Raw genomic sequence first — 12,868 nt, forward strand, 5'->3', positions numbered from 1 at the left:
TGCATTTACTGTGGGAGACAGCAGGAGCGGGTAAAGGAGAAGTACCCCACACTATGACCGCATTGCCAGGAATGTGGCAAATTAAACCATTTTAGCAGAGTGTACAAGAGCAGAACCAGCTCTCAAAAAGATTCAGCAGGAAAAGGCACACCAGACAGTGGTGGCTCATCATCATGAGTCTCTACTTGTGTCCGAGAACATATCCGGTTTAGGCTGTCAGGACAGGAAACAACAGGGACAACACCAGTCTCTGTGCCTGCAACTATGGTGCGATTTCAGCTGGATAGCAGGGCCTCCTGCAGTGTGATTCCTTGGGGTGAATTGGACTCAAATGCACTGTGACACATTGTACCTCAATGTAAGCACCCTGGAACCCACATATTCATCACTGTCATATAATTGAGATGTTTTGTACAAAGTATGGCTTGTGTGAGGTATCATTTTAAAAGTCTTGATCTGTTGAATATTAATATCCTGGAGTCCTTGTGGCACCTTAGAAACTAACAAATTTATTTGGGCATAAACTTTTGTGGGCTATAACCCACTTCATCAGAGTGGGAAAAAAAGTAGGCAGGTATAAATATACAGCACATGAAAAGATGGGAGTTGCCTTACCAAGTGGGGGGTCAGTGCTAACGAGGCCAATTCAGTCGTGGTAGATGTGGCTCATTCCCAACAGTTGACAAGAAGGTGTGAGTATCAACAGAGGGGAAAATTATTTTTTCTAGTGATTCAGCCATTCCCAGTCTTTATTCAGGCCTAATTTGATGGTGTCAAGTTTGCAAATTAATTCCAGTTCTGCGGTTTCTCATTGAAGTCTGTTTTTGAAGGTTTTTTTGTTGAAGAATGGTGACTTGTAAGTCTGTTATTGAGTGTCCATGGAGATGGAAGTGCTCTCCTACTGATTTTTGAATATTACAATTCTTGATGTCTGATTTGTGTCCATTTATTCTTTTGCAAAATCAGACATCAAGAATTGTAACATTCAAAAACCAGTAGGAGAGCACTTCAGTCTCCCTGGACACTGTCAATTAGGCCTGAATAAAGACTGGGAGTGGCTGGCCTTTCTCCTCCCTCCCCTGGACAAAGACTTTAAACTGAGGAAGTAAGTCCCAGCCTGTGTATTGAGGAACTGTAACCTGCTTGTACCATCTGTCAGGTTGAGATACTGCTTGATTCAAATCCTGCTTAGTTTATAGAATTTAGACTGGGAATTTAATTTTATTTCTTAAATAAACAACTTTGATCTCATGCCTGCTACTCATAACCACTTAATATCTATCTTTCTGTAGTTAATAAATCTATTTTATATTTGACCTAAAACAATGTTTTTTGGTTGAAGTGTTTCGGGGAATCTCTGCTCTGATTACAAAGGCTGGTGTGTGTCCATTTTCCTATGAAGTAGTGGAAAACTGGATAATGAGCTTACACTGGCCAGGCTTCTGACCAGTGCAAGATGGTACAGTTCTGGGGTTCAAGAATGGGGAGCTGGGGGGAATTGGCTGGAGCCTCCCTGTTGATGGTTCATGAGTGGCTGGGAGATTACTCATGTAACTCAGTTGGGGTGTCCCTGCCTGTGGATGTCTGTGTAAGTGTGGGGCCTGTCAGAGGTTTGTAGCTTAACATCAGCATCACAGTGTGAGAGGCAGCCCGGGTTGGTGGGTTTGGAGAGCTCAGTGGTCCCACAGTCCAGGTTACACCCTGGGGACCTCATGACACACACCCATTACAAAGAGCAGGCGCAAGTTAATAATATACAATGAGAGCATAATGCAGCCCATAGGAAAAAGTGACCTCATAGTAACTAACCTGAAAAATAACAGATGGTGCCAACTGAAGTTTATGGCGGTGGAGGGAAGCACCACAGACCTCTCCTGGGGTCATACAAACACTGGTTTTGATCAAGGTGCAGCATCAGAATTTTATAGCTGCAGTGCAAGAAGCAAAAGGAGTCCCATGGACAATTAAGACAATTTTAAATGCATATGGGAATGTTTTCAAAAGCAATGGGTGTCTTAAAGGCAAGCTGTGACTTGAAGTAGACCTCCCAGTGGAACCTATGTGCTTACCAAGAAGGAAAATTTCAGTGGCACTACATAATCCAGTGTGCAAAGAGCTTGAAAGTCTGCAGAACAGGGGTATCATAGCATCTGTGGAGGCCAGTAGAGCCTGGGTAAGCAGCCTGGCAATGGCAAAGAAGCCATTAGGCAAATTACACATATGCATAGACCCAAAGCCTCTGAACCAGGCATTGAATTGCTGCCCACACCCGAACCCTAACCCTAAGCCCAGCAACAGAGGTGTTTCGGAGAAGACTCACCCAAGTGCTGGAAGGACTGCCTGGGAAAATAATTGCAGGTGATATCCTCATTGTGGTGAAGACAGCAATGATACAGAAGCTAAATTAGACCATGATGGGGAACTACAAGCTTTTCTACAGCAATGCAGGGACAAGAACATAAAACTCAGCCCAGAAAAAATGCAACTCAAAGAGTGTCAGGTGACATACATTGGACATCTACTCCTATGGACTAAAAGCAGATCCCAACAAGATCAAGGCAGTCAGAGACATGCCAGCTCTAGTGGATGTGAAATGGTTACAGCACTTTGTAGGAATGATAAAATTTTTTGTCTGTTCTGTCCACACCTGGAGGCAGTAGTGGAACCCATATGTCAGCTCACAAGTCAGGATTCTGCATGGGACTAGGCAGGTTCCCAACTGCAAGCATTTGGTGTACTGAAACAAATGATAACAGATGCCCCTGTCCTGAAGTACAACCAGCCAGGAGAACCGCTGACTCTCTAGTTTGATGCACTGGAGAAAGAACTGGATGTAGCTTTTTTGCAGGAGCAGCCAGCTGCTTATGCCAGCAGAACCCTACCAGAGACTGAATAGGGGTACACCCAAATAGAAAAAGAGCTACTGACTGTGGTTTATGGAGTGGAGTGATTCCAACAGTACACCTGTGTCCACCTGTAATAGTGCAATCAGACCACAAACCCCTAGAGACAGTCCTGGCAAAGTCCCTTTTTAGTACTCCAAAGAGATTGCAGCACATAGTAACATGCCTCCAGTGCTACCAGGCAGAGGTTAGATATTATCCAGGATGATTACTGATGTTAGCTGGTGCTCTGAGCAGCAAGTTGGCGGGTGGGTATCAGGACATTGAATCCATTAACATGCTGCACTGTCTCCCAGTTTCATCAGTGAAAGTGATGAAAATCAAAGCAGTTATGGAAAAGGACATCCAACTACATGCAGTCAAGAGAGCAGCTGGAGCAGACCTTCTGAGGTCCCTTTCAGTCCTGATATTCCATGATTCTACTGGGATAGGAAAGCTCCACCTCAGGCCTTCTGCTGGGGAAAGGAGCAGAGTAAAGAGAGGTCCAGCAGCCCAGGCAAGGGGGAGGAGAGAAGCCATCTCCTGAAGGATCACTGCCCTGCAACAATAGGAGAAGAAGCCCTTACTGAGGAGGTCTGGCTGTGAGGCCCCCCCCCCCCCCGCCTTTAGACATCACCCAAGAGGTAGGGAGAACCGTGTGCAGAGTTACCAGAAGGTCATCTTCATTAGTCCAAAAACTTGTGCATTTTGAGCAAATCTGGGCAGTTTTCCCATACTGCCTCAGCAGGGGATAGAGCGTCCAAGGAAAAGCACAGCATGGCATCAGTGAGACCTGGAGCAATGCTCTCTGGGATGTCCTGTTGTACATAGAGCTTTGAAGATTTCCTAGCTCAGTTACACAGGCATGGTTCGAGAGGTGCCATCAAAACAGCAAAGCAACAGTATTTTAGAAAGGTGACCAGGTGCAACTTAATCCTCTTGCAAGGGTGACAAATAGCAGTCGCTATTGTCACATATTAATTATGTTTAAGGCTAAGATTTTTTTTCCAGTTATTTTTAGTAAAAGTGGCAGGGGGCACAGCCCCGATTCCAGTGGCTGCAGCGGGGGGAGCAGCCACGAGGGGAACACAGCTCTTGCTCCAGAGCTGGCCAAGCTGTGGGGTAGGAGTGTGCAGCCCAACTGCAGCCCCTGCCAAGCCCTTGCTGCAGCGGGGGGTGGGCAGACTGCTGGGAAGCCGCAAGGAGGGTGTGTGGCCCAGCTGCAGCCTCTGGCAAAAGCCACTGGCCTGGGCCGCACAGCCCTGGCTGCAGCCCCGCCAAGCCCGGGGCGCCACGGGGCTAGGGCACACGGCCCTGGCTGCAGCACATGGCCCGGCTGCAGCCCCCGGAGGAAGTTGCTGGGCTGGAACTGCAGGGTCCTTGTTCCAGCCAGCCCCTGTTGCAGGGCAGGGGCCCACAGTCCTGCCTCCTTCTCCTAAAGCCTTAGAAGTCATGGAGGTCCGGTGAAGTCACGGAATCTGTGACTGCCGTGACCTACATGACTAAATTGTAGCCTTAATTATGTTGTATGTACACACAAATCTTGTTTAAAGCCAACCATGTCACTATTTGGTTACACACTCCGCTAAAAGTTATAGTTTAGAGAGGCCTAAACAGGGCGTTCTTAGAACTGACAGCAGTCCTCATGAATAGTTTATAATGCAATAAGCAATTCATTGCTGCAGCTAGAAACCTGTCTACTTGGTGATAAGCCTTAAGAGATAAGGCATAGTCTGTTGCATCTTCTCCATTTCTAGTTGAGGACTGGACATTGCATTCAGATACCTCTGAGTAAAAGGCTCTGCTTTGTTCCATAGGAAACAGCACAAATGGCTTTTCCGTATTTAACAAGCTTGTCAGAATGAAACTCTTCATACAGGTGCAGGCAGCTGCCATTTTATCATCATAGAGCGCCTGATTATCAGGATTATAATGTTATCTTTTGGCAGAGAAGTCCTGGCAGCAAACAGCCTCTTAAATCTGAAGGAGCTTAGCAGTTCTGCGCTAGACCTATGCCTAAGTGACAAATCAGTCTCACGGCACAGTCTTTGGCTGAAAGCACTGTGTTATGGAACTGACACCTTTCCAAAGGTCAAGTGGTTTTCCATTCAGCTTGGAGCAGAATGTACCATTTAATTCCTTCCAAAGACCAAAGGATTGTATATAAGTATAATGTAAGTCAGCTGAGTCTGATGACAGATGTCAGGGCCTGCCTTTGGTCAAACACCAACATCTGGCAAAACCAGATTTTGGAGATGCTGTACATATAGAGTTCCTGCTGCTGGTAATGCTTGGGCCCAAGACAAGTCTCCCTGGAATTCCTGCAAATTGGGGATCATGCCCAGTATAGGCCTCCCTAGAATCATTGTTTCCATTACAGGGGTGGATGGGGAACAGCAGCAGGACTGATCTTCCCAAAATTCCTGCTGCTGTGGAGATTAGGCCCAGGACAGGCCTGGCTGGAATTCCTGCTGCCACAGGGTGGACTGGTGATCCCAAGGGAGCGCTTGCGCTCTCTGTCACATGAGATTTACCAGTGTTCTTGCTGCACAAACTTTTCACATCATGCCATGACCCTGCATTGCAATTGAATAATATTAAGTCACACGGTGTTGTACCCAGAGTAGATTTGGAGACTTTCAAAATGGCTAGCAACATGTGGGAGTGACCCATAAAAATCTGAGCTGCCTCATGAAAAGTGAAAGTGTCTTTGCTCTCTATCCAACATTAAGACTCTGCAAAGACCACATGGGCATAGTTGAGTTCCAAATAACCATGTTTACTAGCTATATATAAACAGCCAATGTCTAGTACATATATATACTTCTCCCTGTTACGTTCTGGGGGCTTGTGCAATAGAAGACAGAGAGGTCCGTTAGAGAGCTCCCAAACGATTTAAAGGGATACTACCCAATTCCTATACACTAAAGATAGGAAGCCACAAGCTAAAATTTCAAGGAAGAAGGGGCCATCAGAAAAGGTTGTCTTATTTCAGAACTCCCAATAGTCCCAGGTTTTGTGGGACTGTCCTGCTTTTACCCACAAAGCCCCCTGTCCCTTTTGAAGCAGCTCATGTCCTGAAGGGCTGGCTGGGCTCGAATCCTCACTCCAGGTATTTCAATCTGGCCCCGGCTCATTGGTTCACAGCACCACTCATTCAAATTTGGCCCAGCCACCCCTGTTAGAGGAGCCAGGCCAAAACTGAGTGGCGCAGCAACCTTGTGTGCAAGGGGACAGGTCACAATGCCTGGAGTGGGGAGCTGAGACCCGCCAGTTCTGCAGGACATGAGACATGGGAGCAGCTGCTGTGGGATGAACAGTGGGTGGGCTCACTCTGAAACCCCCAGCTACTCCAACACAGCAGCACCCAATCTCCCAAGTCCCCCGTTTCACTAGCAAAGAGTGCAGCTGAATGCAAGTTAAGCTGAACATGTGGAGCTTTATTAAACACTGTGCACTGCTCCGCCCATATGGCTGCATTGCTTCCAGCCCAACTCCTCACATTCCCCGATTTCCCGGTATCCCTGCAATAACAGTCTCTCTAGGGACCATGGGCCCTCTGACTCCAGTTCCACTGATCATGAAATATCTTCTCTATTTTACAACCATTTTAATATAAACATTAACAACAAATAATTTGATGCCCAGACCCCCACCCTGTGTCCCTGCAGCCAGAGGTTGCTAGCACATAGTTGAGTTGGAGTCCTGTCTTTACCACAGATTCAGCTGGTAAATCTTGGAGATAGTTTGGTATTCTCAGTAGGCAACTGTCACCAGCAGTGATCTATCTCTGGCTCCCTGTAGCAAGGTTGTCTGTTTGGTCAGCTGGCCTAGTGATAGGTCCTGCTGCTCCAGTCCCTCTTTTAGTTCAGTGTATCCTGAATCCCTTAGCCCTGCCCTTACCAGGGCTAGGCGAAGGGGAACTTGGCTCTCTTGTTCCACCAAATCCTAGCCCACAGCCCTGAAAGTGTGATAGGTTGGGTTGGCCTACATTTGGCACATCTGCTCACTCTCCCCTGGCCCTACCACACCCAATGCCTCGGTTTTGGGATGTGCCTGCTGTGTAGTTATAGTCCTTTGCATGATCAACACAAATGCAGTTGACACAGGGCTGTGTTGTGAAAAAAACTGCTGTGTGAACACATCTCACTCATGTTTGAAGAACTGAGATCAGAGAAGCATGTCATGGCTTGGCTACAGACAATGTTGTATTTAGTGTAGATGGGGCCTTAACAAGAGCCTAGGTTTTTTGTTTTTTAAATACTCTTTCCTGGCATCCCTGGTAAAGAGCTAGAGAGAAATTTCTGAACATAATGATAACAGTTTGGCTCTGTCTACACAGGCAAGTCCAGACAGTGATATAAGCTGGTTGGGCAATTACTGTATTTAAGCGTGGTAGATTTCATAATGTAGTCTGGGTCTAAGATAGTTTTATTCTTTACATTCTCCTACTACCCTGGTGCTATGCCCCAATCCATTTCATTCCTGGCACCCTCCAATTCTTTTTATCTTTTTAGCACTGGCATTGTAACCCAGTCCCAACCAGTTCAGAACATTTCCCCTCACTGCACACTCAGACTTAGAGGTTCCTGTCCTGCTGTACTGTAAACCTATCTCAACACCTGATGGCTGTGTGCCCTTAAAGCAAAATCATTCTGGAATGTAGCTAAAAACTGCAGGACTTACTTATGATGATTCTGAGGTTCTTTAAGGTTATAGGCCATTGTAAAGGAATTACATTTACAAGCTCAGTTTTGTCCCAGTACTGGTTTTTGACAGTGTTGTGCTTTAGGCTCTGCAGAGTTGATTGACAATGGCTGGGTTACCTGCTACCGCAGATGGAGGTGACTCACTTGAGATTTCTGCAGTGCAGGTGCTGAAGAGTCTGCAACTTCTAATCTGCCTGGGGCCCTTGTATGCTCCTGCTCTCTGCATGTTTGAAGACAGTGCGTGTTCAGGAGTGCCAGGCGGGGGATGCAGAAATGAAGTGGGAGCGAAGGTGACAAACTCAAATTACTCTCTGGGTTTCTAGAAACACCTGTTTCCTGTTGTTGAATGGCTCCAGTAGAAGCTATATTGTTTACTTTAATTAACTTGTTCTTTACCCACTTGTACCCCAAACTCTTAGTCCCAGAGCTTGCTTTCTGAAAAAGAGGGCCAATAAGTGAGGTGGGATTCCTAGATGGAGAGTCCCTGAGGATGACCTGCATGGACTGAAGTGAGAGATGCTGTACAAGTATACATTATGGGGAAGTAGAATGAGAGGGGGGAAGGGATAAAGACATTCTGTGAACTGAGACAGATCCGAGGGGATTAAGGACTCTGCAGGTAAGAAAGGTGATAAGAACTCTGTACTGAGGGGAAATGGCTAAGCACGTCCTACACTAATGTCCTTTCTACTCCAGTAAGCTGACCATTGCTAAAAATGGTTATCAGCTACTGGTCCCCTTCATCTGGTGCTGAAAACAATTTAACTGCTTAGTAGACAAGACCAAATATTTTCACCACAGTCACAGAAAGCATGATTGAAACTTGCTGCACCAAGTCTGTGAAAGACCCACACATGGAGCTCGGCATATCTCACTTAGAAGGAAGAAGGACTGAGATATGAACCAGTAATTTTAGGCAGTCTAGTATTTCAAACTTGATGCTTAGGCCTTTAGGCCATTTGTGGCAGAGACATCTATAAGTACCTATTATCCAAGCCCTAACTGACTCTTCCTCCTCTTCTCTCCACCGCTGCCTCCCACTTTTAGACTTAGGAACAGGAGATGGAGGCGAGGGTAGGGGCAGAACAGGGAGATGTGCAGAGTTGTAATGTTGAAAACAATTTCCCCATGCTTAGATCCTGCAGTCTTAATGCAGCTTTCTTTCCCCCTATTGTTCAATGGCATTGAATACCATCAAAACAGGAAACGGCTTCCTCCAACCTCTGACACCAGTGAATACAGCCCAGCTGCTGGTAGCTGAAAGTGGCCTCACCACGACCACCCGGTTCTTAGAAAGTGTCTGCATTTTTGGAGGGGCACTAGGGGATGAGGGAGAAATACAAGTGAAGTCTGAATATGCAGGTAAATGCGGCAGCTCTTCAAAGAGGACTGTAATGTTCCTGGAAATCTCTGGTGGAAACTTTTCAAAACTGCATTTCTGAAATTAGGGCACATTAAAGTGAAAGAAATAATGTTCAATATAATCTCTCTCACTTCACTACTCTTGAATGCTAACGTTACCTCCCTGCTGCTCTGCACAGCTCTTACATCAGACATTATGTGTTCTCACTCTGGCTGTTGGGAAATTATTGTCTTATGGTCATTCCAACTTGTGCTGTGATCCTCTTAGATCTCACAAGTCAAGCCAGATTGGTATTGGGTTAGGAGACATCCAAGGAACACAGAGGTGCTACAGGAAATGGTGTTGGAAAGTTAGTAGGAAACAAAGCCTCAGCATGGTGTTAGGGAGCCCTATGCAGCCGGTGTTCCATCTTCTCAATGAGATGTAACATGGAGGAGATTAAAGTTCTCATGGCACTTTTCATAATTACACCATCCCCTATTATTAACTGGCATCCAGGCCAAATCCCAGTTTATGTAATGACTTTCTGCTGACCTAAATTTACCATTGCAATGTCAGTTGGATATGGTATTCTCCATTTCATCTCTAAATAGTTGTGTTACGTATAGCCAATATGACGTGATCACTATATGTCTGCTTTCTGACAGAGAGAGATGGTGTGCGGTTTGGTAAGTATTTATGATTTAGATCACAATCTCAAAGTACATAGTGCTATATGAGCCTGATCCGGCACCACTGAAGTCCACAGAAGTTTTGCCATTGACTTCAATGAGGGCCTGATTGAGCCCCACATTAGATGAATTGTTGAAAGCAACTAACAGTCTTTGCCAGAAAGAACTTAGTCTATAGAACATGTCACTCTAAAGGTACAAGTTAATTAGTTGCTCTCTGCTACATCCACGCAACCCCATTAACTTCAGAGGGCCTTCAAGGGTATAACTGAAGGGAGAATTTAGCCTTTAATGTTAATGAAGTGCTTTGAATGGATGACAGGCTGTCCAATAGCAGTGACTATTATTAATTATTGTTATTACTATAGCCGGCCCTGGTTCCACCTCTTAATGTGAATGAGGTAATGGGATTGGATCTTGAAGCTGAAAGACAGCCTGTGGGACCAATAGAATACAAGATATAGGTCTCTTTAGGAAGTTCATGAGGGAGGAGCCAGGCTATTTCTGCTCTTTTCATTAATAAAGACAGGACACTGAAAGCCACTTCTCTCTCCGGAGAGCTGGGAGCAAGAAATAATATAGCCAGAATAAGGAAAATTGATGAGAAAAGAGTAGGATGAAAAAGGTGTAATCAGGTTGTATAATAATAATGATAGCATTACTCTTTACAGAGCATGGTATATGTACTGATGACTTCTTTGATGGCTGCTGAGTCCGATGTGCGAGTGACAGTCCCGTCCACAGGTAGGGCACACTCATGCACTAGCAATGCTCTGAATCTGATTAGCAGATTCTTTCCTCCTCTGACACCGGTCATCACAAAGCTTGATTCAGTCCACCTCGCAGTGCCTCTCCCCAGCTACAAGCTCGCTCCACCAACCAGAATGGCATTCTGAACTCCTTTCCCAATCATCCACAGAGATTCCAAAGGATACTAAGTCATCCAAAATCTGTGCAGCGGTCTGCCTCTCTTTCTAGACCCTTCATGAGCTTCAGAGTACAGCACATTCTTCAGGATCCTGTAATCCGGCATTCGCTTGACATGTCCGAGCCACCTGAGTCTTTTCTTACTAATCAATGTTCCCATGAATGACATACCAGCATGATTTAACACTTCCACATTTGTCACCCTGTCTCACCATCTTATTCGAAGAATTTTCTGCAAGCATCTGATATGAAAACTGTTTAGTCTTTTAGTATGTTTGGCGTAAGTCATCCATGTTTCTGAGTCATATAGAACAATGGATAAAACACATCTTATAAATACGGATTTTCACTTTAGTTGACAATTTGTTATTGTTCCGGGCTCCGTCTTGCAAAAGACCAAAGCTCCTGGCTGCTTTGCCAATGCTACTAGTGATCTCAGCATCAAGATCTACACTGCTGGTAACGGTAGAGCCAAGGCAGCAAAATTGGTCAACAACATTCAGATGAATACCATCTAAGGTGATATCTGGAACTGGTTCTGAAGAACATTGGTGCATGATAACAGTCTTCTTCAAGCTTATTGCTGGCCCAAAGATTTTGCATGAATCGGAGAAGTTGGTAATAAGATGTTATAGGGCATCAACACTGTGAGCCACAAGGGCTGCATCATCTGCAAACAGGTCCCTTATGAAGATCTGCTTCATCTTTGTGTTAGCTCTGAACCTTGCAATGTTAAACAAACCTCCAGGATGTCTAGTGCTAAGATAGACACCCCCTCGAAAATCACACAACACATGTTGAAGCAGGTATGAGAAGTAAATATTAAACAATGTAGCAGCCAGTACACAACCCTGCTTCACTTCACTTCAGGTTGTATACGTCAGCTGCAGAATCATCAGAGTAACTTCCCCACCATTTTTGTTGGAGCACTTTTCTGTCTCTATTTAATAATAATAAAAAAAAACTTTTTTCCTCTCTCTTTTTATTTTTTAAATTTCTGTTATATTTATTTTTTTGTTCTTCCTCCCCTGAGGAGTTCCCATGTTTATTCTCCAAATCATTAAAGGCTGGAAAGCTGCACTCTGCTTAGAATGGGCATGGTTTACTTAGTTGCATGTCCGCTCACAGGTGAACTATCACTGAAGAAGAGAAGCTTGAACCAGCAAGTTAGTTCCTGGCCCTCAGCCCTGTATACATGAGCTACTATAGAGGCTACTGCCAACACAGGGAGGGAAGAGAGGCAAATTTCAAGGAACTGCCACTGCTTTACCTGTACCCATGGGAACATATTTAAAGTGCACAACAGGGTAGATCTGTGCAGGGCCATCTTTAGGATTGATGGGCCCTACACCGTATTATTAAACTGGTGCCCCTATGCCTGACTTGGGGCACAGCCACCACCCCCACCCGCGTATCCCCAGAAGACCCCCATTCCATTGCTGACACACACCGAGCTTCATATGTAGCAGACGCTGCGGCGGCCCGGGCTCGCAGTCCAGGGGGGAGGGACGAGGCAGCAAAGGATACTGAGCCACCTGGCCTGCCTGCCTCACGGCAGTGGAGAGTCACAGTTCCCCGCAGAGACCCCCGTACTCTCCCTCATGCAGAATGCGCCGCACTGGCACATTCGCCTTTGTGAATACGGCCCCTGCCTAAGGAGATTGGGTGGGCGGGAGCCAACCTGCTCTTACCTGCTGTCCTGGTGGTGCCCCAAATTTTCGGGTGCCCTACGCAGCTGCGTATGCCTAAAGACAGCCCTGGATCTGTGGTCATTCAGCTTTCCCTGTCCCTATTGTTCACCTCTGCCTTGCATTCTCAGGATTAATCTGCTCCCCCACCCTAACCCCCCAGGCAAAATATATTGGGGTAGGGAAACAGGTACAGTTGGAGGGATAAGAAATATATAAAGGGAGCTCTAAAAATAGCTGTATAGACAGTACTTTGGAGTTGTGGCTCAGGCTACAGCTCAGGCTCTGAAGCCAGCCTGAGCTGCAACTTCAAAGCGCTGTTTACACTGCTATTTTTAGAGTGCTAGCACGAGCCCCACTAGCCCAAGTCTGTGGTACTCTGGATGTCCTCAAGAAAAGAGAACCAAAGTTCCTTATTTTTGTTTAGATGTTTTCTGTTCCTTCTGTAGGAGTGACCCACACGAGTGGTTAGGGCAGTGGTGGGCAAACTTTTTGGCCTGAGGACCACATCAGGGTATAGAAATTGTATGGCGGACCATGAATGTTCACAAAATTGGGGTTGGGGTGTGGTAGGGGGTGAGGGCTCTGGGGTGGGGCTGGGGATGAGTAGTTTGGGGTGTAGGAGGGT

Source organism: Terrapene carolina, unplaced genomic scaffold (genome assembly GCF_002925995.2).
Source record: "Terrapene carolina triunguis isolate 2854851 unplaced genomic scaffold, T_m_triunguis-2.0 Scaffold96, whole genome shotgun sequence".
NCBI classification, from domain to species: domain Eukaryota; kingdom Metazoa; phylum Chordata; order Testudines; family Emydidae; genus Terrapene; species Terrapene triunguis.